At 33.7% G+C, this 12,476-nt stretch overlaps 1 protein-coding gene across 1 annotated transcript in view; it reads right to left on the bottom strand.

Moving 5' to 3' along the window:
• Positions 1 to 11,047, bottom strand: part of Eip93F (Ecdysone-induced protein 93F) — an 86,879-nt gene extending 75,832 nt beyond the window's left edge. Inside the window, exons 1-2 of the mRNA XM_066285729.1 lie at positions 10,787 to 11,047; positions 10,405 to 10,722 (exon numbers count right to left, since the gene is read on the bottom strand). The gene's annotated coding sequence lies outside the window, so the exon portion shown is untranslated. The remainder of the gene's footprint in view (positions 1 to 10,404; positions 10,723 to 10,786) is intronic.
• Positions 11,048 to 12,476: the final 1,429 nt, after the last annotated feature.

The raw sequence follows: 12,476 nt of genomic DNA, 5'->3' as shown, positions 1-12,476 counted from the left end.
ATTGGACATACATATAATAAAGGCTATTATCCCCGATGGGAAAGTTTGATTTACAAACGAACCGAGTGGCGTATTTCTTTTCTGGGGATGATGTTCATTACATGCGAGTACAATACTATACTTTATCCACGGTGAAATATCCATATTTTCAGCTAATTAATTAAACCTTATAATTAATTCCATTATGAAAAACCATTTTTGTTTGCCTTTTAACGTCAAATTTCAATTCATAAACAACCCACTATTAAATAAAACTTTTCTTGATTTTCCAAGAGCTTTCGCATCTTCCAGTTTAGTTCTCGGACTTCACTAATTTACACAAAATTTATTTTAAGTAGAATTTCTAACCGATTTGATTTGAAATAACTAAATGGTTAACAAAAAAAATCTATAATATTTTAACGTTTCATGATTTAAAATTCTAGACCAACTGAAAAGTGATATTTAAGGTCTACTAAATACTCTGGCGGCAGTGATGCGTATGGAAATTTTATTAGGTCTATTCTGGAGAGGGACGTATTTGCGGGGGCGTGGGGTATTTCATGTTTGTTGCTAATAGAGTGTGTTCTAACCAACCAATGGTATGGATTGTGAATGATAAATTCGTCATGTAAAATTACTATATTCTCATATAGCTACAAATTAATAAAAAGTATTTTAAAGAAAAATACTATTGAACATGAATGATAGACTCATTATTCACGCTCGGTAACATTTGTTATACTGCAGTCAACACCCTATTACATAATTACAGATGTAGAATTACCATCTTGAATTGTTTCTCTAAATATGTTATGAAGTTAGGTAATGTGGTTTTTAACCAGTTTCTGCCGTTTACCAAAGGCTTTAATTAATTTTAATTATTGCCTTGGCTTTGGCAAAAAATAAGACTGGTCATTTGCATTTGCTCACCCCTTATTTAAAGAATGCAGACCTCTGCAATCCAGACACCTGGTACCCAGTGGTTTTAAAACGATTATTATTCCTTCTCGTAACAAGTCAAGATATTTTTTGAATAAAACAAACCTATAACGCCAACACGACATCACTGCGGTCGTTTTTAATCGAAAAACAATTTACCACATTTGATGCTTTTTACACGTTATCATTATCAAGTTTTAGGTAAGTAGTTCTTTTTTCGTAACTGTATTAATTCATATTTTCAAACCGCATTTCAACTGCAACGTCATTATTCCATTCCTCGAATATGTGGAGTTTTGTAATCGATATATCGAGCTGAGATTTTCATTTTAAATCATATGTATACTACATCAGCAGTTATCATAAAAATACAATATTTTTAAACTACTTCGATCTGTATTGGCAAGGAAAAACAGCGAGAACTTAACGAATTCCTTTTTCCACTATCAAAATTGGGGATCAGTTTTCGTATTCAAATTGGACGCAAATACTGAACGCTAATCGAAATACGGTTCGCAAAATTGCTTAACGAATACTCCTTTGACGTACATTTCGCATTGGAACCTTTCAAGATTGGGTAATTTTGAAGCAAAAAAAAAATTTAAGTATGTGTAATAATTTCGATTGCGTATTAACATGGCGGATGGGCGCCATTTTGAATCAATAAAAAACAGATATAGCTTGATAATGTTAGTTGCCGGTTGTGTTGAAATCAGGAATGGAGACCATTCTGAACCAATAAAAATGCAAAGCGCGCGACAATAATGGCATAAAAATACCAATTATTGGTCGCAAATAAAGGTACCACGTAGGCGCCATTTTAAAGCAATAAATAAAATCAAATTCTGAAAAACTGTTTTTTTTTTCTACAATTTTTCTTCCCCTTTCGGGGCTATCTCATTATTTCAATGCTTTAACTTGTTTCATTTAAAAGGCAAAATTGAATAAATTAGGAAACAAGATAGTAGCGAATAAAATTCCCTAGAAAACTGATGAAATCTAGAATAGGTGTTGTAGTGATCGGTAGTTTTCATATTTGTGTAATGTACGGGTAGCACTATTTCTAAATATATAATTGAAGAATGTAATTATTTTTGTGATTCAAAACAGTCTATACACGGTTACAAAATGTTGTTCAAAGTATTCAAGGACATATTCTATATCAAGACATAGAAGAAAAAAACTTTCCAATGAAGCCGGTAACTCTCAATTTTCAAGTTGGGTGCAAGTTAGGGTTTAAATGTCGACAGTCAACATCAGGGAAGAGAAAGCTGTGAAGTTAAAGAGATTTAGGGCACGTACCATTTATAGCAGTTGAGTACATTTTTGTGATTTTCATAAAGAATTATGACTTATTTTGGAAAAAAGTACTATTATTCATAAAAATAGAGAAATACTTCATGTCGCAAAATTGAATGTTTAAATGGTCGATGCACCCTCTACAGCTATAAACATAAAATCTTTCCTTGAAATACAAGGTGCTTAAATTTGAAAATAGGTTACAATATATTCTTTAGAGTTTTAAAAATTTATACAATATTGCATTTTAATTTGGGATGACGTTCCATCTAATACTGATAACCTATACGGTAGTTTGGGTTGTTTGAATTAAGCTTTTATTTGGGTTAAGCATTTGTTTTTTCAAATTTTTATATTTCACAATTCTTTATTTTGGTAAAAACAATTTCCGAACTCACATTTATATGATTTAAAACAAAAATTGGAATATACCATAGAACTAATTGTAGTATATTGCTCATTGCTCTGTAGATTTTACTGATTACATCCATAAAACTCGAATGGTCGTCTGTGAAATTGCCGAAAATAATAGAAAATTTAAAGTTCGTTTCTTGATAAACATTTTTTTTTAAGATAAATTACCTTAAAATGATAAATATAGGAAAATATTTGAAAAATGCGACAAGTTTTGCAGCATTAATACAGATTGTAGAACAGCAGATTGCTCGGACTAACGGACTATTATCTACATATAGCGGATATTCTCGAGGTTCATACGCTATTTTTTGCACTCTTGGAAATAAAAAAAATCGCAATTAGGTACTTTTTGTGTTAAATGACACCGAGTTAATATATTAATATTATGGTTTCTAAGTGCCGAATTATTAATATTTCGCTAACGTTAACTCCAAGCTAATTTCCATAGAAACGTTTAAATAAAGAAGAGATTGGATTCTCGGTTTCTGTGAAAACCTCCCAGAGGTTGAAATTAACGGCACCTTATTAACTTGACCCTAAAAGGAAGAAATAAAGTAAACCTTCTGACCGCCTCTAAATGCAAATCTTAGTGGCTTTTAAATGAGTAAAACCATAACGCATTACTTCTCTCATGTTAAACGGAAATCACTACCCCTTCTACCTCATACCTCAAATCTGCATACACTCTCAATCAAACCATCAACTTCCAACCCCTCTGCACCCTCTTCAACGTGCACACTTTCGGGAATCTTCCAAATTGGTGCATTCCCTTCTCCGTTATCTGTTTTCCGGTCGTCCTCCCTTCCCCGACCCCCGATCCCCCCTCCCCCCCACCGAGTTGGCCCATTTTTTTAAGCGCCCGACCGAAAAGGGGTGAGAGCAGTTTTGACAGCGCTTCAGTGCAATTGTGGAGGGTTTAAGAAGTAGAGAGGGGCACTATTGATCGCATTTTTTGATCCCTTTCCGTTCCCTTCTCTGCACCCCACCTCCCCCTTTCCCTTTTGGTCCTGCCGACCGTCGACTCGCCTTAATGCATCCTGCAAGTGTAGAGAGTTCCTGCGTTTTTATACTTTTACACACGGATTTGGAACGGAGTTACATTTTCGGGACTTCACAATTTTTAGGGCCCACTGTTATAGAGTGTAAAGAGAATGAAAGTGTTTTATAATGCTGGATAATAACGGTTAATTACTATTGGATGTGCTATTAAGCCTGCTAAACTAGAATACCAACAAGGCATCTATTATTCACGGGCCCGGAGGGTTGCCATTTCAGTATTTAAATTGACATAAAAATAAGGCTTATTACCAATTAATTAATTTATAAGTCCGGTGCATGTACAGGTGATATTTAGACGGGCTGTTGTATTAGAGTTAATAATAATGAGTTATTTTATTGCTTGCTGTGGGACGGGAACCTTGAGGACGCCATTGCCATTGTCAGGGTCCAAGAAACATTTTCATGTTAAAGCCAAACCTCCAATTATTTGCGAACAAAATTTATTGACACTCACCGCACATTACGAAAGAGAAAAAACACCCACCGGATTCTTGACATGATTGATGCAAAACGAACTGCTGGACAAATATTAGGGGAGCCATCGAGGGGTAAAAAAACAAGGCAATAATTTTAATCTCGCAATTTATGACCGAAAACCAAGCCCATAAAAAGGCGAGTGATCGATATCAATTTGTAAATTAAAACGTCGTCCTTAAAAAACAATATTTTAGCCGGGCAAGGCAAATATTTGAGTTCTGCCGCCGCTGGGTGGCGGCAACTTTCCCCAACACTGGCCCTGCCTGGTATCCTTAACACGTTGGCGGGAAATTGAAAGAAAATTAAACAACGACATCATCAAAATTAGACAATGTGTGGATTGTGGGTGTACAGTGGCGGGAGTGAATAGTTCGATTGGCAAAAATATTAGAACTTAAATAGGCGTACAAAAAATTAGTGATATTCAGAAAATGATTAGACGGCATTGAAGTTCAACACAGATTACTCGAAAATCCTCCAAAGAATTAATTAACCCCTAGTGTTAGAACTAATCAACCCCTATCAATTAACGTTCCACGATTTCACCCCAAGTGAGATATGTGGAACTCTTATATGTTAGCTCACTATATGCGGCCTGGAACTTTATGTGCAGTTTGTGATCGGAGAAGTAGTAATTAGGAAATCATCAGCCTATTTCCTTGATCTCTGTGAATTCTTCAGTATTTTGTGTCCTTGTCACTGTATTATGAACAGTAGAATTCTTCAGTTTTCATTGCGACGTTCGGTTTCCTTCCGTTCCACCTTTTCTCATCCTTTTCTTCAGAGCCATCTGATCTTCCTAAATATTGCTCTCTGTTTATTATAGTTTTTCTTATTTTGGAATAGCAATGATTTGTTTCCTGGCAAGGGAGGCCATCTCTATTCTCCTGATGTTCTGGTATTTCTTCTATTAGAACTACCTACTAAAATTTTGTGACATCGCAAGTCCTTTAAATATTTTGTGCAAATCATCTGTGCACAAGCCATTTTGGTTTAATATAATTCTTCCTAAGAATAGATCCAAATCACACATTTTTTGATGAATTGGCTACAATAATTCGGGAATTTTAGCCTTTCTATATTTAATTATCTATAATTTCATTTAATAGGGATTTTTTTTTACTTTCATTCCCTTTTCTAAGATATTCAATATTAGTAGCTCTTCGAATCTTAATAAGATATAGAATTTTTTTCAAGTTTCGGTTTCTTCTTAATTTGAATCTTAATTATTAAATTTCACATATAAAGGTATTTAATGCGATTAACGTAATTAATAATTAATTTAAAAAATGGTTTCTTAGATAAATTAATGTTTGCATTACGCTAACTTTAAGTTCCAACTTTTCAACATCATTAAAATTTTTGTTTCTACTTCTTTCAATTTTTTTTAAGTATTCTTTTTTCAATTATTGAAATTTTCTTCCTTAGCTCCCTCGTCTAAGATTCAGTGGAGACTTGACGAAAGTATAATTTACGCAGTCAAATTAAATTTTGTTTCTTCAGTAACATTAATATTTGATCCCGTTTCTTCATCGCTATTAAAAGTTTCGTTTTTCAATGTTTCATCAGTATGTTGTAATTTTGATATACTTCTGATGAGCAATATTGTATAATATCCATCTTACAAGCTCTTGCGCCTTATAAGACACTTCACTGTGCGTCATGCTTTTCAATATGTCGCGTGTGTTTTATTAAAAGCTTTATGCACTTATAAAATTCTGTATTAACAGTGATGTATTCGGAGCTCTAGTTTTCGCCTTTTGGTAGCAAAAATTTATTTTTTTGAAATTTTTAAAGATATTTTTAAAAATATGACATATTGAAATTCTAATAAACAAAATGATCCTTTTTGCTAAAATATTGAACTCACAAAAACAAATTGCATAAAAATTTTCGGTCGTCGTTCGATTAAAGTTGTTTATCAGTATTTTAGTACCAAAATAAACCGAAAAATGCACATGCTGAAATGTGAAATAAATGAGATAAAAGAACGAGGCCAGCGCAAGATAACCCAAATTATTCGAATTTGGACGGCCCGATTAACAATCTGTGTAATTGTTCGTCCATTTGGCAATCAATTTTGGACTTAATCACTAATTACACTGCTGTTTAGTTCCAATAAGCCATACCCATAGTTTTGTGTCATCGCAACAATCATTTCTGGCACGAGACTATTTTACCAATTTATTTGCAAAAAATCAATGTTACATTAAAAGCTCCCTAGTTGTTTAATCATTAAAATTACAAATTGTTTCCTTATAGACATAAGATGAATGGACCTGACCTTGTCGTCCTCTTTACTCGAAGATGCGATACTTTCAATGTTCACACAGAGGTAAGAAGCACCGTAATAAGTACCTCTGGTTTATTAGACACTCGGGGAAGATTCATTTTCGTTGCCTTGATGCTGATGGCTTAATTTGCAAATATGTGCCTTACTTCTCAAGAACAGCAAGAGGAAGTATACAAGTTGTTGGCCAAATATTTTACGCTTTAAAACGAAAGGTCATATGAGTCAGTCTGACTAGGGAAAATCGTAACCAAATTGAATTCACCAAAAACCATTGTGCGTAATATGAAAAAATGTCAAACCCGACCTCAGGACCTCCATTGTTGATTTCTTACTTAGTTTAAGTAAGTCATTAAAAAATTTATGTCTTACATGTATAAATGAGGTTTATTAGCATTAGAAAATGCGTCTAATAGGGATTTGAAAAATTATATAATTTTTGAATATAAAGTGTATTTCGACAGTCAATAAGATCTTTTCTGTGTCGAGTTGATGGAAAACACGGCCTTTGATTTTCAATATAGCGATAGGTGTAATGGCGAAAAAAACGATAACAATCCATTGTACGCAACAATGACATGAGAATCTAATCAATGCCATTCACTGCGCCTTATTGGGTATAAGGAGGTCCATCGGCCAGCCTTGGTTTAAATTACTGTACAGAAAAATAAAATTAGAAACTATAAAAATTTGAAATGCCAAACAATCCGTGAATCACAACTGGGTATTGCAATTTTAGTAATTAAATTCAAGGTTACCAATTTTCTACGATCGCCATTACTTAATACTATAAAGGGGAGATTAGAACATATTTTTGTTAACGTTCTAAGTATGGGTATGTGAGGAGTTGTTTAATCATATGGTGCAATTTTGCAGTCAATTAAATAAGTGCTTGCAGGCAGATATGAACGAGTATTGAGGATAGATTTATATTTCAAAGAGAGCCTTGGTTTTCTATTTTTGCCTCATGCCCAGCAGTAGGTCAGTGTAGTTAAATTTCAATGTAGTACGTAGTAAAAGTCTGAACTGAATCACTGATTGGAAAAAAGTAATAACTTACTAGATTAATCAAAGATAGTTTTGTGGATGCGTAATAATATTATATTGAATAACAAAAGGAACAAATTTCTATTTTATTAAAAATAAGTTTAACAATTCACCTTAACAGACGGTTAGTCAAAGAAGAGATTTTAATGGATGTCGTCTTCGTTTGAATCACTGCGATAGAGGTTGTCAAGATGCTTACATTCGTGCTGGTTCGAAAGTGATCTGGTCAAAAAATCATTAATTTTAATTATTAAAAAATCGTAAAATATGTCAAAAAGCCTCCTTCCGGTTTCTAAAAATTCCTAAGAAAAATAGAATATTTTTTGAAATAAAAAACCTTAAAGGTAGCCTTTCAGACACTTCGAAAAGTCCTTTTTTTATTTTTCAAAAAAAACTTTTAATTAACAAACTTGAATTTTGGACAAACTGAAAAAACTTCAAACGAGAGCAAAAATTCTTCAATATTTAAAACAACCTCGCTCGGAATACTTTCCTTTGTGGAACTTTCAAAATGACTTAAAGCCCCGAAGCTTGAAAATCTGGAAATTCAAAATACCAAGAATAACTTTTCGATTCCTAAATATGTATATATACACCGGAAATCCTTTAAAAGATTTATTTATTTATAAAAGAATTTCCTGAAGAAAACAAACAGATCGCCCTAAATTCCGCAAATAAAAAGGAGGAAAACTTTGTAAGGTTCTGAGTAAAAATCAGAATTTTATTTAAACAAGAAATACGTATAATATGAGGGGCATTAAAAATTCTCTGAAAACGGCTAAAAAAACGTCGAAAACCACAGGAATCTCTATCTATCGAAGAGGAATTTCCCACGAACTCTCAGAAACTCTACAGTTTTGTGGAATTCAAATCATACCCGAAAAAACGAAAAAAAATAAAAAATATGTAAAAAATTCTTACAAATCTCTAGAATAAGTTGCTAAATCATTATTGTATCTTAATTCATACTGTATTTAAAAATTTCTCACAATTGAAATTTAAATATTTAATTATTATTTAATTTATTCTGTTGTTTTACTTCCTAGTACTAAATAAATATGGATCAAGTAAAAATCTTGTTTACCCTAAGTCGGACATTTCTTAGAACTATACAAGTCTAGATGTTATATCCAACTTCAATGGCTACCACTAGTAGTAGAACTATTAACACAAGGATTTTCCGTAGTTGGTTGCTACTGATGTTTACGAGCGATTTCAGCAGTTTCAACTCGGATTACTCATAACAAAATTTCATCATAGCACAAATGCTCAGTAAGCTTCAGAGAAAAAGCAACAAACCTATACACAATTTCCAACCCTCATAGCACAGCTTTATGCAAAGTTTGCATTTTTCAACCCCCGTTACATTTTCGCTCGGCTCTAACAACCAACGCACCAAATTTTAATATTCAAAAAGTAGGTCTGCTCGTGCGTACGTTAAATACCCCTTAGAAATACTCCATGCCGTTAATGCCATTTTAATGAACGGGATACGCTTTCATCGTTTTCCGCAACTTTTTGCTGTCGTGTCTACTTTGAAAATCACCCCACGCAGGGCCGTATTGGAACGGAAAGTCTCTTAACAACAAGATATGTGTATTGTAATGAAAGCTGTGAAGTAGCAATATTGATGCACGTGCCCTTCACATACACATCCAGCAATTAGTAAAATGAGATATATTTGAGTAGTGTTATTGAGTATCTATGTCATTTGCATATATGCATGGGTTAGTTTCAAAATTGCGGGTTCTTAATGGTATGTTTAATGTGGTGATCTAGATTTTAGCTGCTTTCTGGACTTGTAGTTTTTTAAGGCAAAAGCTTTTTTATTTTTCCTATAGGTTAATTAAAAAAAATCTGCCTTATGAAGGTTCAATTCTAAGGGCAAGTGAACTACAATCTTCTTATTCCTTATATATTTTGCGACATTATGAATTTTTCTTACATAATCAAAATATTTGTGCATGAGGATCCTGTATATGGTGTCCGGGATAAAAAGGTTGCATGAAGATCTCGTAAACGGTGGTAAACTGTTTATTGTTTTTTTTAATGAGTTAAATTATTTTTGAATTTTTTATCACTTTAAAAATTTGTTTTATTGCGAAATATCTGAAAAGTACAAAATAGTTTAGTAGATATGTGTGCACTGCTTGCACCTAAAACAATCCTTCTAGTTGACTAAGCCTGTATCTATTATCCATTAGTAGATTCTCATGCTGGACATTCTTATTTTGGACACTCTCTGTTATTACATACTCTGGCCATTTCTACCAGTGTCAAGAAGCAATCCTGAATACTCTTTGCCATAGTTAAATTTTCATCAGTTTTCGAGAACTTGGACCTTCTTGAGAGCATGATTTAAAAATTTTGGAGCCTATTTTAAGAGCTTTAGGAGCACTAAATTGATTTTTTCACTGGGAGCTGATTCGTTGGAGTCATTTTGCTCCTCAAAATCCCGAAGTTTCAAGCATTTCGCAGGTTCCGGCAGTATCAGTGCATTTTCATACGATTTTATCGGAATGTTGCAATACCTCGGTTTACAAAGTGCCCCTGTGCGTATTGTACTTTCGTTTTGTTGTTTTTGTGATAGGAAACTCTTCTTTCTCACATAGAATACATTACGTTTTATTTACTAGTAGAAGCATAACGGTACTCTCAAACAAACAGGAAACAATAAAATTCTACACTGAAAATAGCGAAGGTCAGCTTACTGTCGGAGACTATTATTTGTTGCAAAGTAGAAGAAACTGCGCTTCACGCCTCATGTTCATATCTAGAAACGAACTCCCCCTCAAAAATTAAATTTAAACTCAAAGTCACTTAAATGGCGTATTAAGTCTTAATGAGCGCGTGCTAAATCTCTAGAGTTAACTACTTAGTGAGTGACGACTTACCGAGTTATAGATGTCGGTCGAACTTCGAACTTCATCCCCCATGTAAACCCCGGAGTCGAAAACAAAGGAAGAGCCTCAAAATACGGGAAACAAAAGCCGGCGAGAAGTTGGCACGGTATCAAGTCGGCGGCGGCGTTTTCGCGGGAATCGTGGCCTACTGTTGCATTGGTGCAATTGCAGTCACAGTGCATATGCAAGGCGACCTTGACACTCTTACTACGATTATGCCATGCTTCGATGTGCCGGTTAATAACGACGACCGCGACTTGCCGAACTTTGACGACGACGTCGATGGCGGCACTTTTGGGTCGGATCCAGCTGCGAAAAGGGAAAAGGAGGGTGTAGACCACGGTCCCGGTGGTTGGAACACTCCCAAACTTACCAAAGAACATCTTGAAAGCTCTCGAAGGCAAAAATCCTCTTCCTGAATGTTTTCCTGTACAATTCGTCGGGCAAATTGCGGAATCAACATGAAATATTTATATAAATGCCTTGAAAATATCTTCGCATTACTTAAATCCTGGCGTGGAATACAAATAAAAGCACTTTTCAGGCTTTCGAAGAATCTCTCAATCCTTTAGAACGATAAGTTACACGCTACACCTCTCAGAAAAAAAGTCTCGTCGGGAACCTCAGAAATTAGACATTCAATCCCGATTTAAAAATGAAAACTAAAAATTTTTTTTAAACTATAATTTTTTGAGGTGTGGTGACTTTTAACTTTTTGCAGTTCCGCTTCGTTTAATTTGATGTCATATTTATCGGGTTCCCCACGTTGGATTATATACTTTAAAAGTCAACTAAAAACTTTATAATCAAAGAAAAACAATCTTTTGTTCGACTAATATAAAGCTAATTCCACGAGATTTATTATTAATTTAGGAAACATTCAATTTTTTAAAATCATAACTTTTAAGTGCCCGTCAACTTCAATGCAATTTTGAATTTTCAGTTGAAAATTGTGCGTCATCCGCTGAAGTAAACCTCAATCTATTCGTGAAGTTTAATTTAGAATCCGCTCTTTTAGCTCCAAAATTGTTGCTACACCACACCAAACAACGACTTTTGGACCGTGAAGATTTTTGGTAAACAGTTCGTGAGGATTTTCACGCCAATGACCAACAAGCAGGTATAAAAATGAAAAAAAATGTTACATAACTACTCATTTTGATGATTAATTTAAATCTTGGCAAAACCGATAAATTTTTAAGATGGGAATTTGTTTCGTTGTGTAATGCAAAATTTTGAACTTACAATTCAAAATTGGATTGAAGTTGATGGAGAGCATTTAGAACACGCGATTTAAAAAAATTTATAGTTGTCTAAATTAAAAATAAAACCAATAGAATTGGATATATAGGGTGTTGCATCGCCGGAACGAGCCATGTAAATTTCAAAATCATCCAATATTGTCTTCCCTGTTCGTTTAAGGCCAAATTTAGACTTTTTTGAAGGGCCTTTTATGAAGGACTTCTATGAAAAATATGAAAACCATTCTTCTTACCTTTTGCGAGATATTTTGAAAAAAGTTTTGCTAAAATCTGCAAACTTATGATGTTGCCCTGATATTTTCCTCAGTTAAACCACCAGCAACTGCCGCCTTATATTCGACTGCAACATAATGAAAATAATTTAGTCAAAACGTTTCTATCTTTATTAAAATTTCCTAAAAAATGTCCCACAGTAGCACAGAAAGGAAATATGATTAAATGGAACTAAATTATAAACAGTTGGGATTATTTGAGCAGTTACTAACTTAGAAATAGAATTAGGAAAGTTTATTTATTGTTTTCTAATACCATTAAATAATACATTATTTTGTTGCTGATGCTTTAGTTGAGGAAAATATCAGGATCGTATTATAACTTTGCAGATTTTAGGAATGTTTTTTCAAAATATTTCGCAAATAGTGCTGAGGACATTTTTCGTATTTTACATGGGAGCTCCTGATAAAAGAACCTTCAAAGGTATCTAATACAATTTTGTTCTTAAATGAAGACGGAAGATAATATTAAAAGGTCGTGAAATTTACATGGGTTTTCCCGTGGTTAGTTTGGCGATGCAATACCCTG

The sequence above is a fragment of the Euwallacea fornicatus genome, chromosome 1 (genome assembly GCF_040115645.1).
Source record: "Euwallacea fornicatus isolate EFF26 chromosome 1, ASM4011564v1, whole genome shotgun sequence".
NCBI classification, from domain to species: Eukaryota; Metazoa; Arthropoda; class Insecta; order Coleoptera; family Curculionidae; genus Euwallacea; species Euwallacea fornicatus.
This window is presented reverse-complemented; position numbering and strand designations above follow the sequence as displayed.